General features: G+C 31.8%; 2 long non-coding RNA genes across 3 annotated transcripts; both read left to right on the forward strand.

Moving 5' to 3' along the window:
- Nucleotides 1-9,395: 9,395 nt before the first annotated feature.
- On the forward strand, nt 9,396-11,763 carry LOC145789708 (uncharacterized). 2 transcript variants are annotated; one of them, XR_014327945.1, is made up of 4 exons: nt 9,396-9,633; nt 9,797-10,028; nt 10,218-10,278; nt 11,678-11,763. It is a non-coding gene; the product is annotated as an uncharacterized LOC145789708 (long non-coding RNA). The 2 variants fall into 2 exon arrangements; XR_014327943.1 differs by having other exon boundaries at nt 9,829-10,028.
- Nucleotides 11,764-11,884: 121 nt separating this feature from the next.
- On the forward strand, nt 11,885-13,065 carry LOC145789710 (uncharacterized). Its single transcript, XR_014327947.1, has 3 exons — nt 11,885-12,551; nt 12,626-12,694; nt 13,053-13,065. It is a non-coding gene; the product is annotated as an uncharacterized LOC145789710 (long non-coding RNA).
- Nucleotides 13,066-15,864: the final 2,799 nt, after the last annotated feature.

The following is a 15,864-nucleotide window of genomic DNA, read 5'->3' on the forward strand; positions in this document are numbered from 1 at the left end:
TTAGTAACTTGCTTACATTAGATACTTTGGTATATATGATGAAACTTATAGCCGTTTATAACCGTTGTATTCATTTGAATTTATAGTCATTTATAGTTGTTGTACTCCATCATTACTAATTTGAATATCTTCCACTCCATCATTACAAATTTGAATATCTTCCACTTGAACTTTTTGAACATTTTGGCCTGCTGCTGTGCTAGATTGTTTGAACCTTTGTTTTGGACTGCTTGAACTCCTGATTTAATCAAATATTAAATACATTCTAACAACATTTAGAATAAAGGTTTAAGTGAGAAATAATGGGATAAAATAAATTTTGATTCTATTTTTCTCTTTCAAGTAAATCATCAAAATAAATTTTGATTCTATTTTTCTTTTTCAAATAAATTAAAATATAATTAAATAAATCATCAAAATAAATTTTGGATTTTATTTTTCTCTTTCAAATAAATTAAAACATAATTAAATAAATCATCAAAATAAATAAGTCTAACAATCTCCCGCCTTTTGATGATGGCACACAATGATGTTTTGATTTGATTTGGGAGTAAGAAAAGCTCCCCCTCAAGTCATGTTTCCTGAATTCATTTCTAAAAACATAGGCTAGGACATGTGTAATAAATAAGTTTTAATTAGAAACATGATATGAGATTAAGATATCAAACTATAAATACATAACATCATATTAGTTTGAAAATAATACCATAATACATAATATCATATAATTTATCATAATACATAACATCATATAATTTCTGCCCCTGTGACATTATCAAAAGGAAATCATGGGTTAGAATCTGGAGGAGGAGGTGGAGAATGATAGTGCTAAATGGCATCTATACAATTCAAAACATACATATACATATATGCATACACATACAACTCGCCCGCATCTCTCTTTTTCCTTTGATAAACGTGTTTGACACGTGGCCTCACTTTTGCGTCATTGTCTGACAAAAGCAGGCCTCGATTTGTACTCGCCTCGACTCCCTCTCCCTTCTTGTCTTCTTCTCTGTTGCCTTATTCTTAATCACACACTCTTCTATTTTCTTCTTCACCATTCTCTTCTATCTCTTCTTTACCACTCTCGTCTGTTTTTTCTTCCTCATCGAGAGACAAAAAAAACTGAACGAAGGAGGCCAAACCTCAGTCTGTTCTCTTCTATTTCTTTGCAACTCATTTCTTTTACACCTCTCACCTCTAAACCATGGCTTCCTCATTCCGTCCCCTCACTCTATTTCCGGACTTGAACGATCCCATAAGCTCTGCGGGACCGAGTGCCCCTATTCCTACTCTTCCTGTCATTCCTCTGCCTAACCTTCTGATGATGTTGATTGAGCAAATCATGGCAGCTCAATCAGACATTGAAGCCAATCATTTCACACTGACGCCCTGTATGGAGACGGTGACTACAGTCACAAAATTGGCTCACCGATTGCAGAAGATGACGAATGAGCTTCATCAGGTCAATGCCCAACTCTCGCTGCTCCAACGCATGTACAAGGATGCGTGAGCAGAAATAGGCACACTGAAGGCCGAAAATAAAGAGCTTAAACGGAAAACCACCTCCATGGCCTGATTTGGAGCAATGTCGTTCTTGGCCTTTGATAGTAAGCGGGGAGTTGTCGCGCTCGACGAAAGCACAGTGGCAGGGGGGTCAAGGGTCGTCCAAGGTGATAAAAAGAAGAAGAAAACGATGGAAGATGCGAGTAAGTAAGCTCGGCGTATGGCCGAAAAAAAAATGGTGTTTTTTTTTTTTTTTAATGTTTATTTTGATCGGCATGTGGCCATAAAAAAAATATTTTTTTTTTTTAGTTTTTTTTATGTAAATATTTGTATTTTGATTTGTTGTTGTGTTTATGTTTAAGTACTGAAAAATGAAATTAAAAAGTAGAGAAAAAAAAAAGAAAATTAAGCCCAAACAAAAAATAATAATAAGAGACCAAATTGTTAATGAGTATATGAGAAGCATTTGAGCATGATCTAATTCTCAATTTCTTAGCAAGAGCATACCAATCTCAAGACTGTAATAGACATAACGGTGCATAGATTAAACAAGGTTGCCAAGCAAGAGCGTAAATATGGAGCTAAAGTTCAAGTCACTCTTCCTTTAGGAAAACGATCTTCCTCTTACATTATCAACAACTAATCAGCTCAAAAGTCATTTTGTAAGAATTAAGATACCAAAAGCATAGAGATACCAAAATAATAAGAGATACTAAAACAATCAAGTCTCTTTTTCTCCCCCGATGACATTTTCAACAAAATCAAGCACAAGGAGGGAGTATGGTACAGCATATAGGATGAAAGAATGTAAGTCTCATTATAGCATAAATAATCATCCATATCAAGGTAGCTCTATGATACCAAAAAGATGATAGCACATAATGATCATACAATTGAAGCTCATACCATTTGACAATAATGGGCCAAAAAAAAATAGTAACATGTGAATGTGCAAGCCCATAAGTTTGATATCAAAAATAGAATTGAAACTGAGGGAATTTTAAAAAATAATCAAGTTTAAATTCTTCCCCTTGTTTCATTTGGCAAAATCAATAGGAGATATGATAAATGAAAGCTCATAACTGAAATGTTCTCATCAATAATATCAAATAGGATGTCAAAATCATACCAACATTCAATCTACCAAAGATACTAATATGCAATCTAGAAGATTTAACAATCATAGCTCAAGCATTATGTAGAATACCAAATATTGCTCATAATAGGTTAAACTCAATATAATCTCATGGAGCTAATGTAATTCCAAAAAAAATGAAGCATGTTTAAGGTATAGCAATCCATATGCTAAGAAAAATCATAAATTTCAATATGTATCACACATTTAAGCATAGGCATGATTTTTAGGTAAGAGCATCATCAAAGAGTATACATTGCAAATCATATGAAGCATAATCAATCTTTTTCATATCAAAGTAATAATAGTATTAGCTCAAGTGATATAAAATTAAATTTTTACATCAAAAGCTTAAGAAAGTATATGAGGCATACCTTAGGTTCAAGAGATGAAAGCTTTTCAATCTTCAATTTTCTTTCATGAGGAGTTCATCTCAAAAGGGTTTAATAAGTATGTTAGCAAAATGATTTCTCCCCCTAAATTAGTGCTACCCTTTTCTATTTTGTGTAAATATAGCATTCATAGAACAATCACTATTACTCAATAAAAATACAACACAAATCACTTCTTCTCACAAACTAAAAAGGTGAAAAATAATTCAATGATCAAACAAGAGTTTGGAATGCTATTTTTCAGAATTTTCAAGTTGTAACGCATAGCATAATATGCATAAGAAAATAGTTTTATGCTCTTTGTTTTATTAAAAAATGATGCAACAATCTCATTTAATTACATAACATTATCAAGAGGTATTTTCATCAATTCAATCCACATGCTCAAGTGTGATAAAACATTTTACTCAATATGGAACACAACATGAATGTTATAAACAATTAATTCAACAATTTATCAATCAAAAGCATTTCATGAGATGTATGCCAATATAATCCATATTCAAAAGATATTCAATAGGATAAATGCAATGTCTGTACAAATATATGATACTTCTTTTCATTTAGACATTGTTGATGGATCATAATCAAGGAATTTCACAACTCATTCAAATATTCCAATGTAAAGCATATAAGCATGAAATTTTCATATTGAGAATATTCTTGAGATCACAAATGTAGAATTCAAAATATAGATAGTATACATCTCAAAAGCATGCTATGACATCAAAATTGATTCTACAAAGATATGACTCAAAAAGGAATTAACATATTAGTACGAAGTCATATATAAGATGTGAAAAGTATGCTCACAAAAAAATGAATCACTTCTTATCTCTTTTTCATAGCAATGGATGACATGATATAAAATGTTAATGAATACATGAATCATTCATATTCTAATAGGCATTCATCAAAATAATATAATTCCTATTTTTGAGTTCAATGAATGTTTCAAAGAAACTAGCAGAACATGACTTAGCAAACTTACTACAATTAGGTTACATGGAAGCAATGATTAGACACAACCTATTGTACACAAATCACACCATAAAGAATATAGAACTTTAAGCTTAAAGGTGTGTTAGGAGTTATACCTTCATTTACCTCTTTAGAATCTTCACCCATACATTACCTCCATTGTTCATCTTGGTGATTTTCATTTCATCATTCTTCTTCTTGTAGGAGCTGATTTTGCTCTTTAGATTGAACACTCTTGTTGTGCATTTCCTCTCGAAGTCCTTGGTGTTCTTTGAGATTCCACCTACAAAATATCTTGATTTCTTTCTTGGTACCCATGCTTTCTTGGGTCCATGAGGATTAGTCTTAAGAACATTTAATCTCATAAAAGGTTTAGGAAAATCAAAACCAATGCCTACTTTGTCAAAAACACATCTTTTATTTCCAAGAAGCTTGTTGAGGTTTTCTTTTTCTTTTACAAAATTTTCAAGAGTTTTGTTTAAATCCTCAACATTGTTTTTCAAAATATTTTTCTCATTGGCAATAGACGTAAAGCCATTTTTCAAAATAACATTTTCCATTTTTAAAGCACCCACATCATTTGAAAGAGAAGTAACTAATTTCTTTAATTTAGAATTCTTAACACAAACGTTTCTAAATATGTCATGTAATTCATTGAAATAACTTTCAAGTTCTATATAATTAGAAATTATCTCATCTTGAGTGGATTCTTCTTCTCCAAGAGCCATGAGACACAGGTTGGCTACTCCATCATTTTCTTCCCAAATGGCTTCCTTTTTGCTGCCATCCATCATTGAAAGTTCATGAGCCATAAATGAGCCTAATAGTTCTTCAATGCCTAATTTTGTTAGGTCTTTTGTTTCTTGGATAGCTGTAACCTTAGCTTCCCATTCATTTGGCAAAGACCTAAGTATTTTTCTTACAAGCTCATCATTAGTATAAGATTTACCAAGAGACTTTAGAGTATTAATAATATTGGTAAATTTATAAAACATCTTAGAAATATATTCAAATGATTCCATAGTAAAAAGTTCATAATCATGAATAAGCATGTCAATCTGAGACTCTTTTATTTGGCTAGTTCCTTCATAGGTGATTTCAAGTTTATCCCAAATCTCTTTAGCAGTAATACACTCAGAAATTCTATTGTACTCATTTGCATCTAGTTTACACACAAGAATAAGCTTGGCTTTAGCATTAGCTCAAAGGAGTTTATAATCACACTCATCAAATTCATCCTCAAGTTTCGGCACACTGATATGGTCTACTATCTTGGTAGGAATTTTAGGACCTTTAGTGACAATGAGCCACAAAGCATAATTGGTAGCTTGAAGATACAAAGTTATTTTTTCTTTCCAATGAATGTAATTACTACCATCAAAGAGAGGTGGCTTATTGCTAGCTTGTCCTACAGCAGAGTAAATAGAATACATTGTTGCTATGGATCAAAAACTCAAGATTGTTAAATCTAAACAAGAGCCTCAGGCTCTGATACCAAGTGTTACCTAAAAAGCAACCTAAGAGGGGGGATAAATTAGGTTTCTACAAATTAAAATTAATAATACCCAAATAAAATTAACTACTAGTACAACAAATTATTAACAAATATAATGATGAACTTAGTAGTAAATGATCAAGCAAAAAATAACAACGAAGTATAACTGACATACAGGGTAAATCAAATGATTAGCACATGAATATTAGATAGATATAACAGTAGTAGGAAAGTAAAGAGATTAGGGAAAAGGAGACAAACAGATTTATAGTAGTTTGGCTTCAACCAAGCCTATATTCACTCCTCAAGCTTCACTTGAGATTTTTCACTATCTTCTAGCTTCACAAGGTGCTAGCAACCTTTTCACAGATGGAGCAATCCTCCACAGATTTTACACAGACTTTCTAAGTCCAAACCCTTGCAAATCTTAGGTGATTGACAATCACTCTCAAGATTTTAAGAACATAGTGTTTGCAACACTTTTACAAGATGAAATGGTATTTTTGCTTTCAAAGAAAGCTTACAATAAAATCTCTCAAAGATAGATAGAAAAATGAAGCTCTGGTTTTTCTGTAAACCTCACACAGGAAAGATGAGGTTAATGCTATGGGGCTCAGTATATAATTTCTGAGAGAGGATGTAAACAAAAATTGAAGAACACTTCTCAGAGAATTTTTCAGAGAATAGATGCGAGTAATTATAGATCAAAGAATATTTTCTGGTTTTTTTAGTAACTTGTTTACATTAGAGACTTTGGTGTATATAATGAAACTTATAGCCGTTTATAGCCATTGTACTCCATCATTACTAATTTGAATATCTTCACTCCATCATTACAAATTTGAATATCTTCCACATGAACTTTTTGAGCCTTTTGGCCTGCTGTGTGCTGGGCTGTTTGAACATTTGTTTTGAGCTGCTTGAACTCCTGATTTAATCAAATATTAAATACATTCTAACAACATTTAGGATAAAAGTTTAGGTGAGAAATAATGGGACAAAATAAATTTTGATTCTATTTTTCTCTTTCAAATAAATCATCAAAATAAATTTTGATTCTATTTTTCTTTTTCAAATAAATCAAAATATAATTAAATGAATCATCAAAATAAATTTTGGATTCTATTTTTCTCTTTCAAATAAATTAAAACATAATTAAATAAATCATCAAAATAAATAAGTCTAACACAATTAAATATTTTAATAAATCAATTGGGTCTCGTACTCTACTAAAGAGATATACCCAACAAGACACACGGACACTTCAGGGACACGCAGACACTTTGGAAACACATATGAGACACACCACATGGCGTATCCCCTTATTTAATTAATTTATTTTCAGGGAACACCCTAGGGACCTGTCAAGTTGTCTTTTTCTCCATTTTATTTAGTTTTTTTTATGAATGTTGAATGTTTATTATTTTTTTCTTAGATTTAAAGAATTAATAGATCATCCATAAAAAATATATAAACTGTAAGTATTGATTTGAAAGTGTTTTTTTTTAAAAAAAAAAATAGAATTAGATTTAATTTTTATTAATATTGATTGTTTATGGATGTAATATTAATTTAGTTAGCAAATAAAAATATATGATAATATATTTTATTATCGTGTCTACGCCGTATCCATGTCCCCTTTTTTTTTCGCATCTGTGTCAGTGTCCGTATTCGTGCTTCTTAGTTAGCCCTTACTTTGACTAAGATGGGTAGTTTAAATATTATCATTTTTGGATCAATTACATTTTTAGTCTTCAAAGTATGAGTTTTGTATCATTTTGATCCCTAATATTTAAATTCTATAAATTTGATCTCTAATGTATAAAAGTATTTCAATTTATTTGGGGACTAAATTGAAACATTGTTATACATTGGGGATTACAATAACACAATTTAAATATTGGGAGACCAAAATGACACAAACCTTATATTTTAGGAACAAAAAATGTAATTAACCAAAAATCTTTTTATACTAGCGGTTGGTATACACGATACGTGTGCAAATCAAATAAACAAAATTACAAAAAAATATATATTTTTGCTGTATATATGTTGTATGTAACTCAAATAGTAAGAATCTTCTTTATCAAATATATATAGTGTTAAGTTCAAGTCTTACCTAATTCTCTATCCATTTTTTATTTTTTATTTTTTGAATTGAAAATTGGACACTTGACATAAAGATAGAGAACAAAAGTTTCAAGACACGAAAGTAAGTATTCACATATATAATAATATAGATAGATAGATAGCTATAAAAATAATTTTATTATGGAAAATTGTATTAGTAGTCCTTATATTTTGCCTTTTGTGTAATTTGATCTCTATACTTTCAATTGGTTCAATTTTTATCTAATTTTATATTTTCTATCAATTTGGTCCAATGGATAATATTGTTGGGATTTTTGACAAAAAATTATCACTAAGTTGATCAAATTTATAATTTTGCCTCTAAAAATATGACACATGCCACTCATGTGTGCATTTTTCGTAAAACATTTAATCAAATTGAGACAAAATTATAAATTTATGATCAAAATTGAGTCAATTAAAACTATAGGATCAAAATGACATAAGAATCAAAATATACATATAATTTGTCCATTTTGTTACTATTATTGTTATTGTACATATGAATGTCCTTTATGAACTATCTCAATCACATATTTTATGCAGAATAAAAGTCTAATCCCTGGGTTACATTGGATTATTTTGGCTTTATTTTTTTCACACACATCATCTTCATGTGGAATGATTATGTTTGTAAAACACATCACAGCCGCTATATTTGAGATAATCTCATCAGAACATTTCTGGTCATAACGAATTCTATAGCCTTCTTTGCACCAGTATCTCTTCTAGTCTATGCACATGACACCAGTTAATATAATGATCAATATCCATGGAGAAGCATCATTGTTGACTTGGACACTTTGCCAAGTCTGCAATGGATGTGTTCACTATATGCATTGCTATGATTTTGACACAGTTTATGGGAGATTTTTGACGCAAACACATACGTTGTTGTTATTCTGATAAACAACAATAATTTCCATGAAAACCACCAAGAACACATTCAAGAAGCTAAAGTCCAAATAACCGTAGTGTAGTTTCCTAAATGCCTGAAATCCGACTACAACTACTGACTATAGATTGATTAGGTTTGATGTGTTTAGGCCGTTAAACACACGTTTTTGTCATTTTTTAAAATATTTCTTTTGCTAATTACTTGGTCTTGGAGAATCCGTTTGAGGTTAGAATTTTTTTGTTTTTCAGAATATTTAATTTTGATTTTAGTAATCTTTCTATTTTTAATAAATTTCATATTGTTTTTAATTTAGACTTGATTAGCAAGCTTTATTTTTTTTCCTAGCTTATTTCCTATCGTAATTAGGGTTAACTTTTCTATAAATAAGCGTTGTATGTCTTAGAATAAATCAATTTATTATTGAGAATTAATATATTTCAAGAAAGAGTGTCTCTTTTATTCAAATTCGTGATTGTTTATGACTTGTTGTTTTGTTATTGGGATTTGGAATAGAAAGTAAGATATAATTTTGAATTTACACTATTCTTAGTTCTACCTACAACGTTTGGCAACTTAAATGTTTAGTTAAAAAGTCAAAAAAATTACTATAAGTAGTCATATCACTCTATTTTTCTATACATCTTTTCATAAAAAGTCAAAAAAATATTAAAATAGCCTGTTCCTAAACCAAGTATCCAAAAGTCTAATATATTTCCACTTGTCAACACTACAAGAAAAAGAATATACAGTGGCGTTTTTTTCTATGACGTTTTTAAAAAACGTCGTAAAATCTGTCCAAATTTTTCAAATTCCAAAAAAATTAAACTAAACCATCTCTCCTTTTGTGCCCCGGTTATTTCTTTTAAACAGTGGCTCAACTCAAGGGTATGACATTCTTCTATTCAGATTGAACAGAGGCATGACTTCAGGAAGAGAGAGAAATCGAGGCATCGGATCTTCGAGGCGTCGGATCTTCGATCTCCATCAATTCTTCAGTTGTTTGATCTGAAAAATCTTGTTCTACTCGTGATTTGAGCGTATATCTTCCGTGATTGTTCGAATCCCTAGGATCTAAATCGATCTAGGGCTCAAGGTTAGGGTTTTCTGATATAGATTTGCTACATTCACACAAGATCTATAAAATTTCATGGCTAAAACTAACGATTTGGAATTGCTTTCTCTTGATTTAGTTGATTTCCAGCTTCTTTTTGCTTTTGTTGTGTTTTCTCCTTTCGTTTTTGTTCCTTTATTTCTAGTCCTTGTGTGGAAAACTCTTCTATTTCATCAGATTGAGCAGCAGCAATGGTGAATCGATTTATCTAGGGTTTCGAGTGCGCTGTTAGTGTCTCTAATCATGTACGGGACAAGCAGGTGGTGTTGGATGTGGATCATTGGTAACCATGAGTAGAAGCTCAACGATGAAGAGATGCAGATCTGCTCTCTCTAAGATCAGATCTGTTCTCTCTCTTTCTCCGATCTGCTAACATGGTAATATCATATCTGCTTTGTCTCTCTTTAGTCCATTATTTTTCCTTTTTTGGAATCTCATTTTGGCATTTCTTGTTTTCTAACTCTCCTAATAATCATTTCTTGCTTTGTCTCTCTTTTCTGTAAATCTTCAATATTTTTATGGCTGATTTCCCCCTGCCCCCCTTTTTCTTTGGTGCCTTAATATAGCTGGTACAAGTGGTTTTGGAGGCATGCCAAGCATTTTTGGTCAGAGTACTTTTGGACAATCGTACGTTCTTCTCTTTTTTGTTTTGTGGTCATGGACAATTCCTTTTTTTCATATGCGCACATGACCATCATAATTAATTGCACATTGAAGTCTGTTAATTTCTTGTCCTTCCTAGAAGATTAAATCTCCCTGACCTTCTTTTTTAAAATCAACCCATTCACCGCAGGAGAAATTATACCATTTATACTTAACTTTCAATTCTTACACCTTGCTATCGAGTCTAGTAGCATTCATTTTGACGTTTAAGCATATTAAACTTGTGATGCAATCCAGTGGAGAATTTCACAGATCTAGTAAATCAAATTTTAAGTGTTGTTTGATTTACTGCTTAGACATCTGTCACTACAACACTATAATTGGACCTTTAAAACAAGCCAGAGAAAAGTGATCAATTAAAGCAAAGGGAAGCAGAGATAGAGAGAAAAAAAGGTAGTGTTTGAAGAAGGAAGAAATTGTTCATTTTATAATTAAAAAGTTAAAATCCTAAAACGTTGAACTAAAGAAATAATGTACAAACAATGTTGCGAAAACTTTAAAATTGATGTTTACATTTAAGTAGTAAAATTTAGCAAGAATTCAATAGTTTGATATTGGAAGGACTTTTTATAACATGTGTTCACATTCTCACTCATTGATGGATATGATTACGTTGTAATAGTAATTTGAAAACCCATATGATGGACGGCCAAGAAAAAGGAAAAAAAAGAATGTAGGTGTTTGGCAGATGTTGTTTTTTTTTGTTGTTTTTTATTTATTTATTTTTTTTGGGGGTTGGGGGGGCGGTGCATTTGCTAAAAAAACTGATGCATTTGAAAAACTACTAAAAAAGTTGTTTTTGCGCCTGCCTTCTGTTTTTTAAAAAAACTGAGCTTTTTGGGTTTGTCATCTGAAAAGCATTTGCCAAGCAAAATTGTCTTTTGGTCTAAAAGGGCAAAAAAGCTGCTAAAACTTGTTTGCCAAACAGGGGCATGTGTCTATAGACAAATGCATTATTGATTTACATAATAAGATACCATATATTAACAATGAAACTATCACGTGGACCCTTGTTGTTGGACTAAATGTAGATAAATTTCAGAACTTGTGATTACCCATAAAATTTCTGCATTCATTTATTATCTCTCTCAAAAGATCAGTAAATTTTTTTCCAACCAATTTTAATATGAAATCCTTATATGTGCATCTTGCATTTTATCATGTCGTTTACAATATGTAGTATTAGCTGCATGAAACTAATTTGGATTTTCATGTTCTGATTTGTGATTGTAAGTTTGTTTACAATTTAGCCAAGGTTGCTGCAGTGAATTAAAGTTGTATAGGTTGTGTAATGTCTCTCTCCAGTTCTGCTTTCAATGTGATTATTTAAACACTGAGTAATGCTTCATTCTCATTGTAATAGGTTGGACAATCTTATCATGGATGCTTTAAACAACTTGAAGGAGCCTGGTGGTTCTAATAAGACTGCTATAGCTGCATACATAGAGGTAATTTTACATTCTATTCCAAATATTTTGGTAGTTTATGATCATCTACTATATAATCACATATTTTAGGCATCAATTTGCCTAACTGTAAGCATGCAAGGATTGTACTATACTGTATCACTTGTTTCAACCATTTAATAAATTTTTTTCTAATAAAATTTCTTACTAAACATAGATAATCTATTTAGCGTTGCTCTCTTCATATAGTTGTTGAACAAGTCAGCAGAAAAGATCACTTGCTCAACCATTTGAGCATTCCAGCAGCTTGTTTCACTCACCCAGAAATTAAGTATGGTTGGACTCATAGAGGTGAATATCAAATTTTCCAATTCCCATACCAAACCCACAAATTTTCCAATTAGTTCTTCTCTGTACCTTTCTCAATTTCGATTTACCTCTCCCCATCTCCTAGCGAGGGGGGATGGCTCTAAAAGGGCTACAATTATCGGTGATGTTTATGTTCGTCCATCTGCAAAAATGCATCCAACTGCTAAGGTAATTCTGTCTCATCTCTTTCCAATAGTTGTTTCACATTGCTCAACAGTATTGGTTATCTTTCTGTGCTTTTTCAAGTATTTTTGAAACCCATGCCGAATGTTGAAACTAGTTTTGAATCCTGAATTGGATATTTTCCATGATTTTCAGCCTTTCTTTCCCATTTTGTATATTTAAATTTGTTCATTTTCATTTAAACAGATTGGCCCTAATGTTTCAATCTCAGCAAATGTTCATATAGCAGCAGGTGTAAGGCTTATAAGTTGCATCATCTTAGATGACGTTTAAATAAAGGTAAGGAGTTGAAAAACGTTTTAGAACAGTTACACCTAAGACCTGAGATTAATATGTTAATAATCTCCTGACAGGAAAATGCAGTAGTTATGCATGCTATTGTTGGAAGGAAATCATCTATTGGGAAATGGTCGCGTGCCCAAGTAAGCTTGATCACATTTTCACTATTCTGAAAGCATTTGATATTCCTAAAATTGCCAATTGATTCGCCTTTTTTATCAGTGTGGTATTAAGTTAAAGCTTCTAAATGTCTTTGACATGTCAACATGTTGAAGCTCTTGACATGCTAGATTTTTTTGTCTCTCTGTCAATAATTTGTTGCCACTTGTAAATTTTAATGATTCTATCATCCCGGGCATTTTAAAAGATTTCCCAAGTCCAATAGTGGCAATCTGTTGTGACAACTGAAGCTAAAAAACGTATGGATACTTGGTGTGATCAAATCTTTGTGCATTCTTTCTAGTTTTTACAACTGACCCTACTTTTGATTTTGTGGTTCAGGCTGAAGGAGACTGCTAATTGTATTTATAATAAAAAAAAAAAAGACACTAATTGTGGATTGTTAAATGCACCTAATTAAGTTTTTAACTTTCAGCATCTAATCTTGTTTCATTGAAGACAAGTTTGTATTTACTCTAAAGAACTGCAGTGCCTTATGTTTCTATTTTCCGGAGGCTCAGTTATGCTATATGTAGTTAATATTTACATAGTGACCCTTGAATTAAGGTGCAATTCCAAAATCCCTGTTTTGCTATTTTTGTTTGTGATCAAGTCAATAATTGTGTTTTTTTTCCTTTGTTATCTATGCGTGCAGGTTAGGTTTAATGTTTGTGGGAGGCCTAGTTTTGGCGTATGCTTCAGAACACCTGGGGATTGGATCATTTTTGAGAGGTTTTGAAGAGCATATGTTTCTTATGCTGATTTTCTTAGGCTTGTAAGGAAAGCTAATTTTTTTTTGAGCAATTGACTCAGAGGATGCTCAACATGCTGATTTTCTTAGGCTTTGTAAGGAAAGCTTATTTTTTTTTGTTGACATGAAATGTATGTTTCTAGGAAGGGTGGTGAACAATGTTATGTTATTGTTGCAGGAGCATGTTGAAGTATTCAAGTATTTAATCAAATTTTGATCTTTAAACAATGTTATTGTTATTGTTGCTATTTTACAGGTATATTTTTAAAGTTAAATATGACAAATTAATAGATTAAAAAAAAAAATAAAAAAAAAAATCTATTGCGGCGTTTTTCAAAACGCCACCATAGTTGTATTTTTAAAATAACAAAAAGCTATTACAACGTTTTTGAAGCGTCGCGAATGCCTGTGTGACATCATGTGACCGTTGGCTGCCACATTTAGCGGCGTTTTTATAAACGCCGCCTATACTAATTTTACGACGTTTTTAAAGCGTCATATACTTACAGCGACGGCGGCGTCCTCGGCGTTTAGTGGTAAGCGTCACTGAAGGAATTAGTGGCGTTTTTAAGACATATAGCGGCGTTTTTAAAACGCCGCTAAAAGTCATTTTTCCTGTAGTGCAACTTATTTATTCACTTCTCCACTTCTCCACTTATCTGTCAAAGACTTTTTTTTTTTTTTTTTTTTTTACTTGACTTTTTCAACACTAGTGACTTACAAATAATATATGATTTGTCTTTCTCACTAATATATTTCTTTTTTCTTTTTCTTTTTCTTTTTCATTTTAAACAGAATCACACAAATATATTTTATTAACCATAATCGTGTACTTCTTACTAATATATTTTATTAATCATATTCTTAAAATCATAACAGGTCAATCATTAGACATAATATCATATAGATCTATAAAATTGAATCTCTGACCATTTTTTTAATAAAATCTACCTTAGATTTCTTCAAACCAAAGTTTAGGATTTAACTAGAAGTTGGGCATTTCAAACATCCAGGAGTTGTTTGACAATGTTTATAGTTTACTATTTTTAGTTTACAAAAAAAAATAAACATGTTTATGTTTATTTTGGTTAAAAACGAAATTAAAAAATATGGTTTGTTTGGTACAAAATATTTTAATTTGTTTTGAAAACAAGTGAAAAGAAATGGTTGTGGAAGGTGGTTGTCGATGATTGAAAATGATAGTAAGAAGTGGTTGTTGGCTGTGGGAGGTAGTGGTTGAAGGTGGTTGCCATCAGTGAGAGGTAGTTGGCAAGGTAGTTGTTGGCCACGAAATGTGGTGGCCGAAAATGATTACTAATGGTCGGAGATGGTGGTCGGTAGGTTACCTAAGGTAGTAGTTGAAGGTGGTTTTCTTTGATGTCTCAAGTATATAACCCATTTTATACCTTTCTTAATTGTGTTTAATTTCTTGTGTTCGGGATGTCAAAACTAATTCAAAGCCTTGTCGGCCGTATAAGTTCATCACTCTTGAAATCTTTTTCGAATTTACATCTCCATTTTTGGTTTCCAGAGTTGAGTTTTCTTGTTTCAAGAGCATAGTTAGATTCGGGATTGGTGGAAATCATCATGAGCTTGCAAAATTTAGAGTGGTAACAAAACCACACATGCAAGGATTGGAGCTGTACGAGCAGGAAGGTGTGCTGCACGTACGGTGAGGGTGTGTTTGTGAGGATTGGACCCTAAAATAACTACAGGAGCGGAGGGCACATGCGGGAATGGACGATGCACGTGTGGTGAGATAAGGTTTCTAAGAGTGTTTTTCTCTTAAATAAATGCACGTGCAATGGTGAGTGCCGCATGTGCGGAAGAGTACGCTTTACACGTGCGAGAAATACTGAGTGTCCGAATTTTTTTTTTTTTCTCCTTGGGCTGAGTTTATCTCATTTTCACTCATATATATATATATATATATCTGAAAACATATTTCATGTCCCTTCTCTCTACAAACACCCAACCACCACTATAAAATCTTGATTTCTTCAAATTTATTGGAGATTTAACCCAACTTCCTTCATAAATTTGGGAGAGCTCATCACGGACTACATTTTGTGTGGTACAGATCGGATTTCGACATCTTTGATTTTGGAGCTTTTCTCATCTTTCTCCTCCAAATCTTAAGGTAAGGAGTTTCTTTGAGTTATATATATTATTTTTGGTATGTCTTAATCTATTCTTGATAAAATCTTTGAGTTATGAGTTAGGGTTTGAGTAAAGGTTTTGAATGTGTTTAAAAACTGGTATTTCTCTTCCCTCTCATAAAATTGATTCTTATTTATGAAATGCGTGATTCTTGGAAGTCCATTGGCAAGAACACTTCTTAAAAAGGAAAGAAATTCATTTTGGGTAGAAACCCTAGATTTTGAAATTTGGGAAAAAGTTGAA

This window comes from Camellia sinensis, chromosome 1, assembly GCF_055761805.1.
Source record: "Camellia sinensis isolate YWXY chromosome 1, ASM5576180v1, whole genome shotgun sequence".
Lineage (NCBI taxonomy): Eukaryota > Viridiplantae > Streptophyta > Magnoliopsida > Ericales > Theaceae > Camellia > Camellia sinensis.